Here is a 17688-nt window from a genome sequence, read left to right on the forward strand (position 1 = left end):
AGTACGAACTGTATAGCGTCTCCGACAGTGAGGGCGTCAAACCGCTGGACAGGAGGAGCTTATAGTTCGGGGACACAGGATGCCTGTCGCACACTGCCACTGTGGGCTCGTGAGCGGTTTCTGAATTCTGCTTTATTTAGGGGTTTCTTTTTTCTTCTTGTAGTGTTGCCTACACTTTTATAGATACCCGTTGGTACAGGGTGCCAGTAAAATATACTACTTCATGTACCTTGGGACCCACCCTAGATGGAGACAGATTATGGAAGTTGGGTTACCCGCGTTACGGTGCACGAAACACTGCATTTTGCGAGCTATTTTCATTTTCCCACCCTGCACGTCCGGTGGTGGGCTTAGTTGGAGTACCTCCCGTCTCAGCTGTACCTGGTGCAGTGCCTGATTCCGCTGCCAGTCGCGGCTGTGACTGACGCTCGCGTGTTGGCGCCGTTTCCTGACTGCACGACCTCCAAACTCATTGCTGCACCAGTGGGCTGCGCCAGCTGCCACAGAGCACCACGTGCGCTCTCTCCACCATTCACTCCACGTATTCTTTCCGTCTCGTAACGCAGTTACTCGCAGTCTCGATTCACATTTCCACGAATTTTCTTACCCACCTGTCAACGAGTACTTCCTGTCGTCTTTAATGTTGTTCGTCTAGTTACTCACCGGTGTGCCATGTAATATGTTTTGGCAGACACATGTTTCGCCCCGACGTTTTAAAGTATCTTCAGGTGCATGTTTTGGCACATCTGTTTCGCCCCGACTTTTGAAAGTAGCTTCAATAGCCTGAAATGCATTTCCCTTGACCACTAAAACGAACAGAGGTGCGCCTTCTTGCCTGATGGGCAACCGGGAGCGGCACGCTCTCCCGGCCGTTGCCGACCTTTGAACCTCGGGACCGCTGCCGCTCTTCACCTCACTCCAGAATCTCAGCTGCTCAGCTGGCGTCGCGAGGCTCGGTGCACCCACAGACACGCTGACCGCTCAACTGCGAATGCAGACTTCTCTTACTAGACGACTTGTCAACATCGACATTCTTCCATCGTACTTAAACTGTTGCATCCTACCTGATCGTCAAATGTGGGTTGTCTAGCAAACCTGCTTCTCGGGTCGTTAGACAACAATTCAAGCAAATCGTATAAAACAGTTTTATCACGAAATGAATCAATGGCAATACTTAACTTTGACGAAAACGCAGTAGTGTCGCAAGCAAAGGGCGACACACAAACAAGATATCTCTTCAGTATATACAGTTCCCAAGTCGCTGGTCTCGAAGTGGCTATTCTTCGTGCTGCTGTAGAAGTGGGCCGCGACCAGCCACGCGGCACTTATGTCCTCTTCGTATAGAGGGCAGTGCCGTAGCGTTGTCGTCCTGGGGAGGGGTCGGTCAGCGTGCAGTTGCCTGTCGTTCTCTTCACAGCCCTCTCTCCTCTCTCGTTTCGGCGCTTCACTCTACGCTTGTTCCGGGTCTGCACGGTTAACGCTAAATATCTGCGCCCTTACGAGTTGTTCGCCTACCAATGGTAAATCACATGCACAGAGCTTCCTCGTGAATCAGTCTGTCTATTAGTTAAAACTGTATCAAAATCCCTGCAGTAGTTCCTAAGGTTAGTCTTCACACGCAGTCGTCACAATGCGATGGTGGGCTTCATTATAGTATGCATAAACACAGATGCTGCAAACAATCCAGGCTGTGACACTTTCGTCCGTTATACGGCTTTTACTCTATGTCTCGTTCTTCCGCTATTCGAGTCTTTTCTGAGACATAAAAAAAAAATGAAAACAACTTGGAGAAAAGAGCTGGTCACAAGCTGAAACTAGAGTTCCGTGTATCTTCTCTACATGGGTGCACAACAAGCCATCATATTCTGACACCCACACGCAACTAGTATCCACCTCCATTGTTCATTGCCTGTGGTGTTCAATGATGCTGCTTGGACGATAGGCTACCTGTGTACAGCGTGCTTCAAAAAGACTCGTGTGGCTTAACGAGACTGCAACTTGTACCTGAACGAAGGCAGAAACCCGGGGCAAACATTTTAACTTGTGGTCAGGCATCGAAATTAAAGTTTACGTTGGCGCCAGTTGTAAGTGGCCAGTTGGTGTGATTTCGCTGCGAGTCTCCGTCCTTCAGAGCAAAGAGTTGGCGGCGACCCACCAGGACACCCGCCGCTCTCCAGTCTCAGCTGGACGAAGGAGGGAGAGAGGGAGGGCAGAGGCGCGCCGACCGCCGACAGTTACATATAGGGCGCCGTCTTCGTGCGAGCCTTCCCCCTCACTTCTGTCGCCTCGCAGGCTTCCGAAAGGCTCCCGCTCCGATAAGCAGCCGCCTCGACGGTACCACCACTCGCCAGTAACACAGGTGGTGAGCAGGTCGCTGCTGCTTGCCGCAGCTGGCGCCAGGCGCGCCGCCGCCTCTCCCCCTCTCCCACTGCCCTCATTATCTAGCGCTTACTGTTATTGCCATGTCCATTATGCAACCATCCGGTCAGGATTTCTGCTCGGATTCAAATTCCGTGACGTAAGCACTCTTCGCTGAGTATTTCAGTGGTCTTAAATTCTTCGATAGGAGCGCTTCATACCTGTGTACTTTCGAAGATCAGAGCGTAAACGTATCGTTTTATTTCTGTCTAGGCACGTCACGCACGTGATTACTGCAGTAAAGCTCACCCGCTTGAGGATCAGGAGACTGGCAGCTCTCTGGTGGGCTCCCGTTTTCTAGCAAAACTTAGTCGAGGACGGGAGAAACAGCGGCTCCGGGGGTGAAATACCCAAAAGAAAAGTTACGACGTACCCGGAACTGACGATCGCTGCTACGTGGACGGTGTAATTCCTTTTTGCCAGTGTGTTATGCTAGCTGCAGGTTGACGGCTAAGTAATTCGACAGCATTAAGTACCGGAAATAAAATACTACTCGTCGCCTTCAGTGGACGTGAAAGTAGTAGCTTTGTCAACTGAAGCAAGTCCTTCTCTGTATCATCTGTTATTTTTTGTACTCTTTCTTCGGTACGAATTGAATTTGAAGAGGTTTTCCGATAACATAAGTACGCCATTAATCAAGCAGAAACAACCAAAGAGTTGCAGATTCCAAGAAACTCCTACTCACTGAAGTCATACGTAGTTGTCACACAACGTTCTGTGACTACTTCTCACCCCTGCTTTACTCGCCAAATATTTCAAAATACTAGTTGTTTGTCTTGATGTTGAAGGTCCTTTGTCTGTGTTTCCTTTACCAATAACACATGTTTTTGAGTGCGGTCTGCCTTTAGCAAAACACAATTTTGTTTTTTTGTCCCAGGCATGTTTCACTGCAGTTGCCACATCATCATAGATTTTTTTATTGTTGTGACTGTTAAACATAAGGAATATTCTTTACTGTTTAAATACATACAAATATTAGTTTCTAAATAGTAATTACAGGTTTTTGAGGAGCACATAAAATTGTCTATTCATACCTTCTTACCACTTTTTATAGTGTCTGGTTTTCTTTACATTTTGTCACCTGCAACTATGTACAACTTCCTGTAGACAAAACATTTACGCAAAAATTACGATTTCTAAGCTGTGGTGGCTATGCCTGAGATTAATTATTTATGGGAAAGGTTGTGTGTGTGTTTCACTTACGGTTTCTGTTTTCGCCATCCTCTTCATTGTCAAGTTCAGTGTCTTGAGTTGGCACTGTCACTATCTATCAGCTGTGATGGCGGACAGTGGAACACTAGAAGGTGTGAAAACAAGATAGCAGACAGTGGAACAGTTGAAGATGTCATTGGCTATTTTCAATTTCTCAGATTGTGTGTGTGTGTGTGTGTGTGTGTGTGTGTGTGTGTGTGTAAAGAAAGAGGGAGAGAGAGGGGGGGGGGAGAGATAGTAGGTTTGAAGATTTATCATTATTACTATAATTATTTATTTTTAGTTTTATGTGTGTGTTTGTGTCTGTATGCGCGTGTTTTGGGGGGTGGGGGAAGTTCTATAGGTTGGTATTATCTACTAATTATTAATGTCAGGTCTAGCCACAACAGCTTAGAAATCGTAATTTTTACTTAAATGTTTTGCATACATCAAGTTGTACTGTATATCGCCGCAGGCGACAAACTGTAAAGAAAAACAGACACTATAAAAACGCAATACAGCAGGAAAACCACTCCATGTGGTAAGAAGGCATGAAACCACAATTTTGTGTGCTCCTCAAAAACCTGTGATTAGTATTTAAAAACTAATATTTGTATGTATTTAAAGAGTAAAGAATATTCCTCATGTTTAATTGCCGTAACAATAAAAAAAACACTGATGATGCAGCAACTGCAGTGAAACATGTCTGGGACACCAAACAAAATTGTGTTTTGCTAAAAGTAGACCCCACTCAAAAACATATTAATTATTTGCTATAGGGATTTAGCGAAATTACACAGGGTAAAATAATCAAATGGTGTAAGTGTGTGTGTGTGTGTGTGTGTGTGTGTGTGTATGTGTGTGGAGAGAGCAAGCACTGCCGGGCAAGTGGTGTCAGGCACAGGATAGGCCAGACTCACCCCTCCTTTGGGTTTACCGGACTCTTGTTCTTGTTTTCTTTCTATTTTCGTATGTCTGCTTCATTCGAAGCGATCCACCTGGGCAGTGTGGCCAGTCCAATTACGTAAGGGAAATGAGTTTGGCGTCAGAGTCGTAAGACAATAGCAGGAAGCCGTGCAGTGTACTTCCCTCCACTCTGCACCTGGCCTTCTGTCTTTGGTTGACGGCTGTTTTTGTTAATACATTGAGTTTCGCTTTCCCATGTTGTCATCGTGCGCTACCGTCTACACCAGTATGAAGGCTGCCTCCATATGCTGAGCCTTTACCTCCACCGTCCTTACAGTGGCACTGCCGTGAGGTCAATCAGCGTCCACGCTCAGTGCCTTAACGAGCAACGACACATACCGACCGAGTGGCAAGCAGGGCCCGCGGTGACGACCGTCATTTCAATGACACTGGGTTGGCTGGGGAACCGTACTGAGTCATGGTGGCTCCATTGTTCTCCCAACACAGATGGAAGTTACGAGAAGAGTGTTCACCTCGTACACAACTACTTCCCAACACCCGCGCGTGTCTGCCTAGGTCTGGGCGAACTCACGCCTCTTGTAAGAAGTGTGACATGACCCAAAAGCGATGATGTGGTGCATTGTCTTCTAGCAGCTACCTGCTTGGCTCGTCATAATGGAAGATGAAAAAATGCCGTTGCATGCCTTGCGAACAAAGCGCCTTAGGGCTTCCCAGCTTTCCGTCTACGTCGTAGGTACGTATAAAGCAACACACCGGGCGAAAGGTTTCTCTGCAGCATCGCTGCTCACATCTTTCTGCTGTCTGTCGTGTGCAGACTGGTGGAGATACTCGTCGGTTATTAAGTATTCAGTCCTGACTGCACAGCTTTATTCCTGATCTTAATAAAAATCCATAAATGCTGCGTTTCGGCAACAAACACGAAAGTACACAGGGAGCAAATGCGTTCCAACTGACGTAGAAATATTGTCCTTGATCTACAGAACGTTACAGAGATACAGAGAGATAAAAGACATACCATGAAAAGTCTTAAAAAATATTCCTGCCAGAAACAGATACATAGTCCCTCGCCAAATATGACGGGAAAGTCGGTGTCTATTTCTAGAAAAAATAATACTTGTTGTTGTTGTTGTTGTTGTTGTGGTCTTCAGTCCTGAGACTGACTTGATGCAGCTCTCCAAGCTACTCTATCCTGTGCAAGCTTCTTCATCTCCCAGTACCTACTGCAGACTACATCCTACTGAATCTGTTTAGTGTATTCATCTCTTGGTCTCCCTCTACGATTTTTACCCTCCACGCTGTCCTCCAATACTAAATTGGTGACCCCTTTATTCCTCAGAACATGTCCTACCAACTGATCCCTTCTTCTAGCCAAGTTGTGCCACAGACTTCTCTTCTTCCCAATTCTATTCATACGTTATCTGATCTACTTATCTAATCTTCAGCATTCTTCTGTAGCACCGCATTTCGAAAGCTTCTGTTCTTTCTTGTCCAAACTATTTATTGTCCATGTTTCACTTCGATACATGGCTACACCCCATACAGATACTTTCACATGACTTCCTGACACTTAAATCAATACTCGATGTTAACAAGTTTCTCTCCTTCAGAAACGCTTTTCTTGCCATTGCCAGTCTACATTTAATATCCTCTCTACTTCGACCATCATTAGTTATTTTGCTCTCCAAATAGCAAAACTCATTTACTACTTTAGGTGTCTCATTTCCTAATCTAATTCCCTCATCATCACCCGAGTTAACTCGACTACGTTCCATTACCCTCGTTTTGCTTTTGTTGATGTTCATCTCATGTCCTCCTTTCAAGACACTGTCCATTCCTTTCAACTACTCTTCTACGTCCTTCGCTGTCTCTGACAGAATTACAACGTCATCGGCGAACCTCAAAGTTTTTATTCCTTCTCCATGGATTTTAGTTGCTACTCCAAAGTTTTCTTTTGTTTTCCTTACCGCTTGCTCAAAATACAGAGTGAATAACACCGGGGAGAGGCTACAACCCTGTCTCACTCCCCTCCCTACCCCTGCTGGTTTGTGCAAACTTCATAAATTCATTCAATGACATGTCAGTTCCTATAGGCGACTGGTAAATGTACTTTAAATTCATATTGTCTTCTTTGGAGGCTATAAAGAGGCTTGCATTATCCCTCAGGATTCTGGAGTAAATTTGACTCAAATAAAATACGTCAAAATCCACACCCAACACCCATATGACGACAGAAATATCGTAGAATTTGATCCTGGTTTTCCACAGTGACATCATAAAAGTTTGGCAAGACCCAGCACAACCAGAAGCACCTCCGAAGATGTCCAACGTAACCTTTGACGAAACGTCAGGGAATGAAGAGTTCCATGGACCACGACCATACAACGCGGAAAAATTCTCTTCAGCCGTAAGGTCAGAATTGCCTCTCTGGTGCCTTTACCTTTCCAAAGCCAAACTGATCGTCATCTAACACGTCCTCAGTTTTACATTTTCCTGTGCATTATTTTTGTCAGCAACTTGGATGCATGAGCTGTTAAGCTGATTGTGCGATAATTTTCGCACTTTTCAGGTCCTGCAGTCTTTGGAATTGTGTAGATGAAATTTTTCTGAAAGTCATACCGTATATTCTCAGACTCACACATTCTACACACCAACGTGAATAGTCGTTTTGTTGCCACTTCCCCTAATGAGTTTAGAAATTCAGAGGGAATGTTGTCTATCCTTCCTGCCTTATTTCATCGTAAGTCCTCCAAAACTCTCTTAAATTCTGGTTGTAATACTGGATCCCTTATCTCTGATGAATCGACTCCTGTTTCTTCTTCTATCACATCAGACAAATCTTCCCCCTATAGAGGCCTTCAATGTACTCCTTTCCACATATCCGCTCTCTCCTCTGCATTTAACAATGGAATTCCAGTCGCATTCTTAATAGTAACAGCCTTGCTTTTAATTTCATCGAAGGTTGTTTTGATTTTCCCATATGCTGAGCCACTCCTGACAGTGATTTCTTTTTCGATTTCTTCACATTTTTCATGCACCCATTTCGTTTTAGCCTCCATGCACCTTCTATTTATTTCATTCCTAGGCGACTTGTAATTTCTGTATTCCTTAATTTCCCTGAATATTTTTTATACTTCCTCCTTTCATCAATCAACTGAAGTATTTCTTGTGTTACCCCCAGTTTTTTTTTTACATTTACCTTCTTTGTACCTATGTTTTCTTTCCAGCTTCTGAGATTGCCCTTTTCAGGGATGTCCGTCCATTCCTCTTCAACTGTACTGCCTTTATTGCTGTATGTATAACCTTAGAGAATTTCATGCGCATCTCGTAATTCGTTATTACTTCCGTATCGCACTTCTTTGCGTATTGTTTCTTTCTAACTCATCTCTTAAACTTCCAGTTTACTCTCATCACTAGTACAGTGTGATCATAGCCTATATCTGCTCAAAGGTAGGCTTTAAAATCCAGAATCTGATTTCAGAATCTCTGTCTGGCCATGATGTAATCTAACAAATCTTCCCGTATCATCCGGTCTTTTCCTAGTATACCTCTTCCTCTTGTGATTCTTGAACAGAGTATTCGCTATTACTAACTGAAATTTATTTCAGAACTCAATTAGTCTTTCCTTGTCCGAGCCCATATTTTCCAGTAACCTTTCCTTCTGCTCGTTCCCCTATAACTGCATTCCAGTGCCCCATAACTATTAGAGTTTCATCTCCCTCTGCGTATTGTATTAGCATCCCGTCTGCCGAGCGCTGTTGGCGAGCAGGGTGCACGCAGCCCTTGTGAGGCAAACTGAGGAGCTTCTTGATTGAGAAGTCTCGGAAACTGACGTACCGCCGGGACAGCGGTGTGCTGGCCACATGGCCCCCCGTATCCGCATCCGATGCCTGTGGGCTGTGGATGACGGCGGCCTTCCCACGCCTGTTCAGACGGAGAGAGTTTGCATGGTGTATTACCCTTTCAATATCCTCATACACTTTCTCTGTCTTCAGCTTGCGACGTCGCCATGTATACCTGAACTATCGTTGTCGGTGTTGTTTTGCTGTCGGTTGTGATAAGAATAATCCTATCACAGAACTGTTCCCAGTAACATACTCTATGTCCTACTTTCCTGTTCATAACGAATCCTACTCCCGTTATGTCTTTTCTGCTGCTGTTGAAATTACCCTATACTCATCTGACCACAAATCCTTGTCGTCTTTCCACTTCACTTCACTGACCCCTGGTGTATCGAGAGTAAACCTTTGCATTTCTGTTTTCAGGTTTTCTAGCTTCCCTACCACATTCAAGCTTCTGAAATTCGACGCCCCGACTCGTATCACGTTATCCTTTCGTTTTTTATCGTGGTCACCTCTCCCTTGGCAGTCCCCTCCCGGAGATTCGATGGGGGACTATTGCGGAATCTTCTGCCAATGGAGAGATCACCATTACACTTCCGCAATTGAAGGCCACATGTCCTGTGGACACACGCAATGTGTCTTTAATGCAGTGCAGTGCGTCCTCATGCCGTTGATCGTTAGAGATTCTTGCGGCTTTAGGGGCAGAGTCCCATCCCGAGGGCAAGAGAGTGCCCTGAACCCCTCCTGTCCCCTCCTCCGTCCTTTCTCACAAGGCCGTTGGCAGAATGACGGCGACTTCTCATGCCGGTAGTCTTCAGCCACCAATGCTGATTATCAATCAAAATTTAAGTGCTGGTGGATTTCGCACCCGGACCGGGTACGTTTTGACTTCGGATGAAAGGCGCCTCCCGTCTTTTCTTGTTGTTTTTTTTTTAAATATATTTTCCTGGGGAGTATATCAGGGATTCAAAAATAAGGAAGGAAAACTGCCACCGGCACTTCGGCCCTAAATAAAAAACAAAGCACCACTTCAAGCGTTGGCCCTTATCTAATCCTACTCCCAGTACGACTAACCTATAGCTGGGAGGGAAAGAAATCCACAGGGTAGCCATGAAAATTTAATAGAATAAGTATTTTTGTTATTGTTTTGGTATGTACATGAGAGTCTTGCGTAGTGGATCCGACGGCGTCGGCCAGCAGATTCCGTTATCGGTTCTGTTGGGTTCGGGTAGGTGCAGCTCAGATCATTTCAGTTTTCAGCTTCTCATGGCTTGGACCTTCCAGCTGCGATCCGGATCTTTAAAGGTGCTTCCTAGAAAATTAGAGAAGTATTGCTGATAGTGTGCGTTGCTTGTCAGGACGCAGTGTCGTCCGTTCAGATAAATCCAACATCCGAGCACTTACTTACGACCAGAATTGGAAAGATAACGGGTCGTATGGCCACATATCCAGTTCCCAGAGTGAGTTTTTGGTGCTGGGGTAAAGAGTCCCCTCCGGGAATAAAACTGTATGGATGTCGATCTGACTGTTAGGCGTATAAGACACAGTGAAAGGGAAGGTGTGAGGGAGAGGGGGTGGAAGGAGGGGGGGGGGGGGAGCGTCACCTTATCTGACTTCTGTTGTGATCTCGAAGGACTCCGAAGTGTTTTTGTAAACTTGACCTTGGATGCTATGTTGGTTCAAATGGCTGCCAGCATTATGGGACTTAACTTCTGAGGTCATCAGTCCCCTAAAACTTAGAACTACTTAAACCTAACTAACCTAAGGACATCACATACATCCATGCCCGAGGCAGGATTCGAACCTGCGACCATAGCGGTCGCGCGGTTCCAGACTGTAGCGTCTAGAACCGCTCGGCCACCCCGGCCGGCTGCTTTAAACCAGTTTCATCTGTTCGCTGGGTTTATTCCAACTTATGTCCTTCAGAGTTTGAAATACTATCTACTGAATCATAGACTTTCTTGCAGTTTTTTTGTGTGAGCACAGAATTCTCAAAACTTCCTGGCAGATTAAAACTGTGTCCCGAAGCAGGGCTCGAACCTGTACCCTTTGTACTTCGTGGGGAAGTGCTCTACCGACTGACCTACTTTTCAGTGCCCTGCCACTGAGCTAATTTTTTGGTGTCCTTATTTTTAAGTGAATCTTTCATTGAAATGAAATACTATGAATTACAAACCTTTACGAATGTTGATGCATAGATTAAGCAATATCGTTCTGTGTACCCACGGGCGACTCAGCACTCAACCCACGGACGACTCTGCACTCTCGCTCACAAATGTACTTCTGGGTAGCGTCTTCCCTATTAAAACAGCCAGGATGTTTCAAATCGCTCCCCAGTACGTTACAGAATGAAAATTCCTCTTTGTTTACTTGAGAACGTGACTATATAGTGAAATATTGCACTCGAATTTATCATGAATTTATAGTCCTGCTTATTGACAACAGTTATCAACAGTGACGTTAGCTTCTCGTAGAGTTGCAGTAGACGTAATAATGCGTGGCAAACGCATTGCCGACGCGCTTGCTGTGACTGCCCACATTGCCGTTTATCGTGCGCCCCTCCCACTGCACAAGTAGACGAGAGGCAACCAACAGTGTTGCGTGTGTGTATGTGTGGCGCCACGCCAGCCGACGATGTGTGGTTGCGCAACGCTTTTCGCGCCAGCGCCAGAGTCGAGCAGCGTAGGTAGCGCCGCCGCCATGTTGCGGCCAAATCTGGAACCGGGAGGCTCCCTAGCGCCGCCGAGGCACCGCGATGAAGTATTCTAGTATACAGCAGTAGTATCTTGGCCAGACATATCTCTCTTAGGCGGGAAAACTTCCGTAGCTAATACATTACCAAACAGCTACTGTTAAAACATGCGGATTGTAGTCGATGAATGACACTGTTTACTAACGTTTGTTCCCATGCAGTGGGGGACAGTTTGACCAACGGGCACTTCATACAGGCACCAGAAAAGCAGCGAATACTGCTGTGTGGTACCGCTGCGCGCACGATACTTACGTGTTATGGACTCACGTGGAAGAGGAGCTGGATGTCTTGTTGGTACATCTCAGTAGTATCAACCGAAAACGGTACTTACTATGGAGAAAGAGAGGAATGGGCAACTTAAAGTGACGCCCGTAAAACTGGAATGGAAGGTTTACCGTAAAGCAACGTATATGCCTCGATGAGGGATCTAAAAAAGAGGTAATAGCTAAAACCTTGGCGGATACCGTAAATAATACAATAGCCCACTTACAGCCGACTTTTGACAAAAATGGGCACAGCATCAATGAAAAAACTTCGGCGAGGTACAAGTTTCAAACTGTTAGCTAAGAGCCGCGTAGTATTGCGATACCACGAGGCGAAGAAGATGACATGTGAATCATACTAGCTGACTGAATCTAGATAATGTTCTTGCATATTAAAGAAAAAGGTGTCACAAATTCGTATACCACTATTATTAGTAAGCGTTGAGAGCATCTGCTGGAACAAAAGTCTCTGACAGTATACCATGAGGAGAAAGGGTCACGGGATATCTACTGATATTGTGGTGAACTTTGTTTTGTCCGGCGCAATACAGCTCCTCGGCGTGGCTTAGGCTCAACAGAAGTATTGAGGTACATTATTTCTGTAGGTGTCTGTAAGTCCTAAAATGTTGTCAGTGCAGGATTTTGTGGACGTACCGATCTCTCGAGTGTGTCCTGTAAATGTTCGATGGGATTCATTTCAGGCGATATAGGTAGCCAAATCATTCCCTCAAACGGCACAGAATCTTCTTCAAACCAGTCACGAACGATTGCGGCCTGGTAACATGCTTCTGAACACGAAGTCCATGAATTGTTGGAAATGGTCTGCAAGTAGTCGTTCATAACCGTTTCCAGCTAGTGATTGGTTCGGTTGGACCGGAAGATGCAGCCCGTTCCATGTGAACACGGCCCACACTATTATGGAGCAACTACCAGCTTGCAAAGCGCCTTGTTGACCATTTCGGTCCACTCGGACCCTGCCATCTCCGCTTACCAACTGAAATCGTGACTCATCAGACCGGCCCACGGTTTTGAGGTTGTCTAGCGTCCAACCGATATGGTCACGAGCCTAGGAGAGGCGCTGCAGGCTGTGTGGTCTTGCTAGCGAAGGCGCTGGCAGCGGCCGTCTGCTGCGACAGACCAGTAACGCCATATTTCGCCGCACTGTACTAGCTGATACGTTCGTCGTACTTCCCCCTTTGATTTGTGCGGTTACTTGAAGCCGTGTTGCTTGTCCGTCAGCACCAACACCTCTGCATGAACGCCGCTGTTGTCGATCGTTAATGGTTTTAATGGTTCTGACCACTATGCGGCTTCTGAGGTCATCAGTCCCTTAGAACTTAGAACTACTTGAACTAACCTAAGGACATCACACACACCCATGCCCGAGGCTGGATCCGATCACGGTTCCAGACTGAAGCGCCTAGAACTGCTTGGCCACTTTCGATCGTTAAATTAAGGCGTTCGGCCACTGCGTTGCCCGTGGTGAGAAGTGATGCCTGAAATTTGGTATTCTGGGCACGCTCTGAGTCTGTGGACCTCGTAATATTGTAATACTGAGTTCCATAATGATTTTGAAAATGGGTTGTCCCGTGCGTGTAACTCTAGCTATCATTCCGCGTTCAGAGTCTGTTAATTCCCGTCGTGCGGCCATAATCACGTCGGAAAATTTTCACACGAGTCGGCTGAGTACAAACGACACCCCCAGTCCAGTGGCCCTTTACATCTCGTGTATGCGATACTACCGCCGTCTGTATATGTGCATATCGCTACCAATGACTTTTGCTACGTCAGTGTACGCAAGAAAGTACGCTGCAGAGAAGTCGGAAATGTGCAGTGGTGACAGTAACGCTAGTGGTAAGTTAATGAAAACACTGAGAAGTGGTAATCACCCGGAAAAAAAGTTTTGGATTTTTGACAGACGTCAGGTAAATGAAGAAAATATACCTTCGTCGGCTCCGAAATTAGACAGGGTTGATTCAGTCACCCCCTCCCCCCCACAAAAAAAAAAGAAATGTTGTCCGACGTCGAAGGGAACTGAAGGTAAGCTGCACAAAAACACGTACTTGGAGGGACGTGGAAATAGGCCGTGGGCGCTACAGCGCTGCGGCGATTGTCCGTGACCTCGGCCAGCGGAGTCACTGTGTGTGTGTTGCGCGCGTGTGCGTGCTGTCGTTTAACGCTTCGGATAACTGGCGAACGCGATTGGCCTGCACACACTGCCCCGGCTGTTTACGTTCCTGCCACTCGCCCCCGTCTGTGGCGCTAGTGCCTGGTATCCAGCACACACGACGTCCTTTTCCTGCATACCGACACGAGTCTCGCGGGAAATGCGAGCTTTCGTTACCAAAGTAGCCTGAACACTGCAGGGTCCGCAGCTGCGGCGTTATTTCCATAAATGTTATTTTGAAACTCGGTTGCTGGCCACGCGTTACCCAACACACCCCGCCCAAGTCCGAGCCCTATTTCTTACTGTGCCGCATATAGCGGGTTCTTCCCGTTCCGTTTGCGGGATGCGACGTGGAAGGAGAATTGGCCGCGCGCCTCAGTGCCAGCTGCTGTTCCAAGCTTTTGTCTGCACTGTCTCTACGGGAGTAATAAACGTCCCGTGCTGAGAATATTTTTAGTTCCCGTCCTGAAAGACGGTTCTCGGAGTTTCGTAAGGAGCCCTCTCCTGCAGTGCACGCCTGTAACGCTTTATCGACGTCTGTGTTACACTCTGCACTTTTGTCGTCACTCAGACACGTCTGTCGCAGTGCTCTCTGGCCGCCTCTGAATGCCCCCGTGTTCCCTGGTTAATGCGACCTCAGATACCTAGTAGCAGAGCCATATTGCAGTCGCAGAGGCTGTAGCGTCCTCATACGGCAGCGACGAAGACGCCGAGGTGTGCGACGTATCGCCGGCTGACGAGAAGAGTGCGCCCAGCGGTGGCCACAGCACGGGCCGGTCGCTCTGGCCGAGCGGTCCTAGGTGCTTCAGTCCGGATCCACGCCGCTGCTACGGTCGCAGGTTCGAATCTTGCCTCGGCCATGGATGTGTGTGATGGCCTTAGGTTAGTTACGTTTACGTAGTTCTAAGTCTACGGGACTGATGACCTCAGATGCTAAGTCCCACAGTGCTCAGAGCCGACCGCCCGGCGGGGCAGGGGAGGAGGCTGCGCCCCCACTCTCCACCCAGCGCGCACTGCCCCGCCGTGTACTTGCGTTTCTCTTTCGACGGCTCGTATTCAGCTGCTGGTGGACTTTGCTGTCTCTGCGCAACTGTTGATTCGCAACATTTTGTGTGATGTCACTCGTCCCCATCTCCGAACAGGCACGAACTCTGTACGCAATTTTTACGTTCTTACAGCTATTGCACTGGCGTCTAGTGGCTGTTGACCATTCGGTTGTTCCCCCGTATAAGCCGCACACTGCTTTGCCGGTTTCTTGTTCTTTTGGTTGAGGACTTGAACTGAACAGCATTTTCAGGGAGTCTTGTTCTGCTGGTTGTAGACGTAAGCCGAGCACTAGACTGTGCGACTCTTGTTCAGTCTGTGTACGAACAGTGTTGGTCCGCATTTAGCGAGATCCAAAGTTTCGTGTGCAGCCTCTTTTGTAGATCAGCTGCTAAACTCCAGTATCTTTACCTACAAATGAGCCTATATGGTCGTTCCATTTCATATCTCCACAACTAATAACTTGCATATGCTTATACCGCTCATCTGATTTTAAGTGTGTCACACCAACCCTACAGAGTCTGGTTCAAATGGTTCAAATGGCTCTCAGCACTATCGGACTTAACATTTGAGGTCATCAGTCCCCTAGAACGTACAACTACTTAAACGTAAGTAAGCTAAGAACAGCACACTTATCGATGCCCGAGGCAAGATTCGATCCTGCGACCGTAGCAGTCGCGTGGTTCCAGACTGAAGCGCCTAGAACCGCTCGGCCACCACGGCCGGCTGTCAAGAGTCTGTACCCGGGCTGAAAACTTGGCAAGGTCTAACCGGATATCACTCCAATTTTTACGTCGTACAATTTACTGATAGATACCGGCACTCCTGCGGAAAGTTGACACTAAAAAATTCAACTGAGTCTACACTCTTTTGTAATCTCTGAAATACACGAAACTTGACTTCTAAACACCTTTATTTTGAAGGACGGTCACTTAAATTATTGTCTTGTGTAGTATCTGCTTGTAATTCGCGACAGTCCTAAGCCGACAGCAGTTTTCAGCAGAGTTTCCGGCTGTGTCCCCCGTCCTGCAACACGTGGCGAGTTCCAGGAGAAGGGCCCATACCGAGGCGACTCGGGTGAAGGTGTAGCGGGTTGTCTCAGCAATCTGCGACGCAGCCGCCAGCGATGTTTCGGAGAAATCCGCCGTCTGCACACACGGAAAGTGAACGAATCGAATGTTGGTGTGCACACCGCTCACTTCACCGCGTCGTCTGACTCCACCACGAGCATTTCCTTTTACGAGAGCACCCTTAGCAGGCTACTCTGCGACCAGGCTTGCAAGTCACGGCAAATTTCCGAAGGGACGCTAGCCTGCTGGGGGGCAACGATACCAACACGCACCACGCTCACTGAGCTGTCTGGCAAATACGCGGTCGTGGTTGAGCGAGAGCTCAGAAGCGAGCAGCGTTGTGCTTTGATGTCGCCAGTTCTGCTGCTGGTTGGCTCTCTCCTTCCTGCCACGCTCTTTCCTTGTCTTCAGTAACAACTAGAGTCGACATCAGGTAGTGCTGCCGTGCTCTTGCCTCAGCCCGCCCCTAGAATATGACGACCTCGACACCCGCCAGCTGTTCCAGCGCGGCTCATTTGCCCGTCCGTCTCGAGTGCCTGCCTTCGTGCCTCGTCAGCTCCACTTTGAGCCAGGCGGCCGCAGTGTGGCGCGTGGCCGGCCACGGGCCGCTGGCCTCCGCCCAATCGACGCGATTGCGTAACGCGGGCCGCCGCTATACGCGTCGATGACTCAGGCGGCCGCTCATTCACTGCCCGCGCCTGGAATGAGTCCAACAGCCTCTGCCAGCGCCTTCGCCGTTTCTGCGTACCCTTCCGTAGCACCACGCTCTGCCGCGCGCGTCTCTGCTTCCGCCCGACGTTCAGTTAATGTACACTAACACCCCTCCCACCCTGCAAACGAAAGACACACCGTAAATGCAGTGTGAGAATGGTACGCAATCTATAGATATCATCTACATGTACAGATAAAAAAATGATCACACTTTCAAAAATATTGGATGACCTATTCAACAGAAAGAGCTTCACAAATTGATGGAGTCAACAGTGCGTTGACCCAGCAAGCAGCTACTCGGCTTGTCATTGATCGGCAGAATTGTAGGAACTCCTCCTGAGGGATATCGTGAGACATTCTGCCCAACTGCCGCATTAGGAGCGTTAGAATCTCGAGATGCTGAAGGGCCCTGCCCGCAGTGCTCCAAACGTTCTCAGTTGGGTAGAGATTCGGCGAGCTTGCTAACTAAGGTAGGGTTTGGCGAGTTCGAAGACAAACAATAGAAACTCCCGTGGTGTGCGCGGCATTGCCTTCCTGACATGTAAGTCCAGGACATCTGCTTACCTTGCTGGCCAAGGTACGGTTCGACAACCAGCAGAAACTCCCGCCTTGTACGGACTGCCATTACTTGTTACAGTGTAGGCCCAGGATGGCTTTCCACGAAGGGCAACGAAACGGGACGTAGAATGGCAGCTAACTCTAAATATGGATAAATGTAAATCAATGCAGATGAATAGCAAAAAGAATCCCGTAATGTTTGAATACTCCATTAGTAGTGTAACGATACACACAGCCACGTCGATTAAATATTTGGGCGCAACATTCCAGAGCGATATGAAGTGGGACAAGCATATCTTGGCAGTTTTGCGAAAGGCGGATAGTCGTCTTCGGTTCATCGGTAGAATTTTGCGAAGATGTGGTTCATGTGTAAAGGACATCGCTTATAAAACACTAATACGACCTAGTCTTGAGTACTGCTCGAATGTTTGGGATCCCTCTCAGGTCGGATTGAGGGAAGACATAGAAGCAATTCAGAGGCGGGCTGCTAGATTTGTTACTGGTAGGTTTGATCATCACGCGAGAGTCACCGAAATGCTTCAGGAGCTCGGGTGGGAGTCTCTACAGGAAAGGAGGCGTTCTTTTCGTGAATCGCTACTGAGAAAATTTAGACAACCAGCATTTGAGGCTGACTTCAGTACTATTTTATTGCCGCCAACTTACATTTCGCGGGAAGACCACAAAGATAAGAGAGATTAGGGCTCGTACAGAGGCATATAGGCAGTCATTTTCCCTCCTATTTGGGAGT

General features: G+C 47.5%; 1 protein-coding gene across 1 annotated transcript in view; it reads left to right on the forward strand.

Annotated features, from left to right (window-relative positions):
- Positions 1-17688, forward strand: part of LOC126267336 (unc-112-related protein-like) — a 617319-nt gene that overhangs the window by 410050 nt on the left and 189581 nt on the right. The window lies entirely within an intron of this gene.

This window comes from Schistocerca gregaria, chromosome 4 (assembly GCF_023897955.1).
Source record: "Schistocerca gregaria isolate iqSchGreg1 chromosome 4, iqSchGreg1.2, whole genome shotgun sequence".
Classification (NCBI taxonomy): domain Eukaryota; kingdom Metazoa; phylum Arthropoda; class Insecta; order Orthoptera; family Acrididae; genus Schistocerca; species Schistocerca gregaria.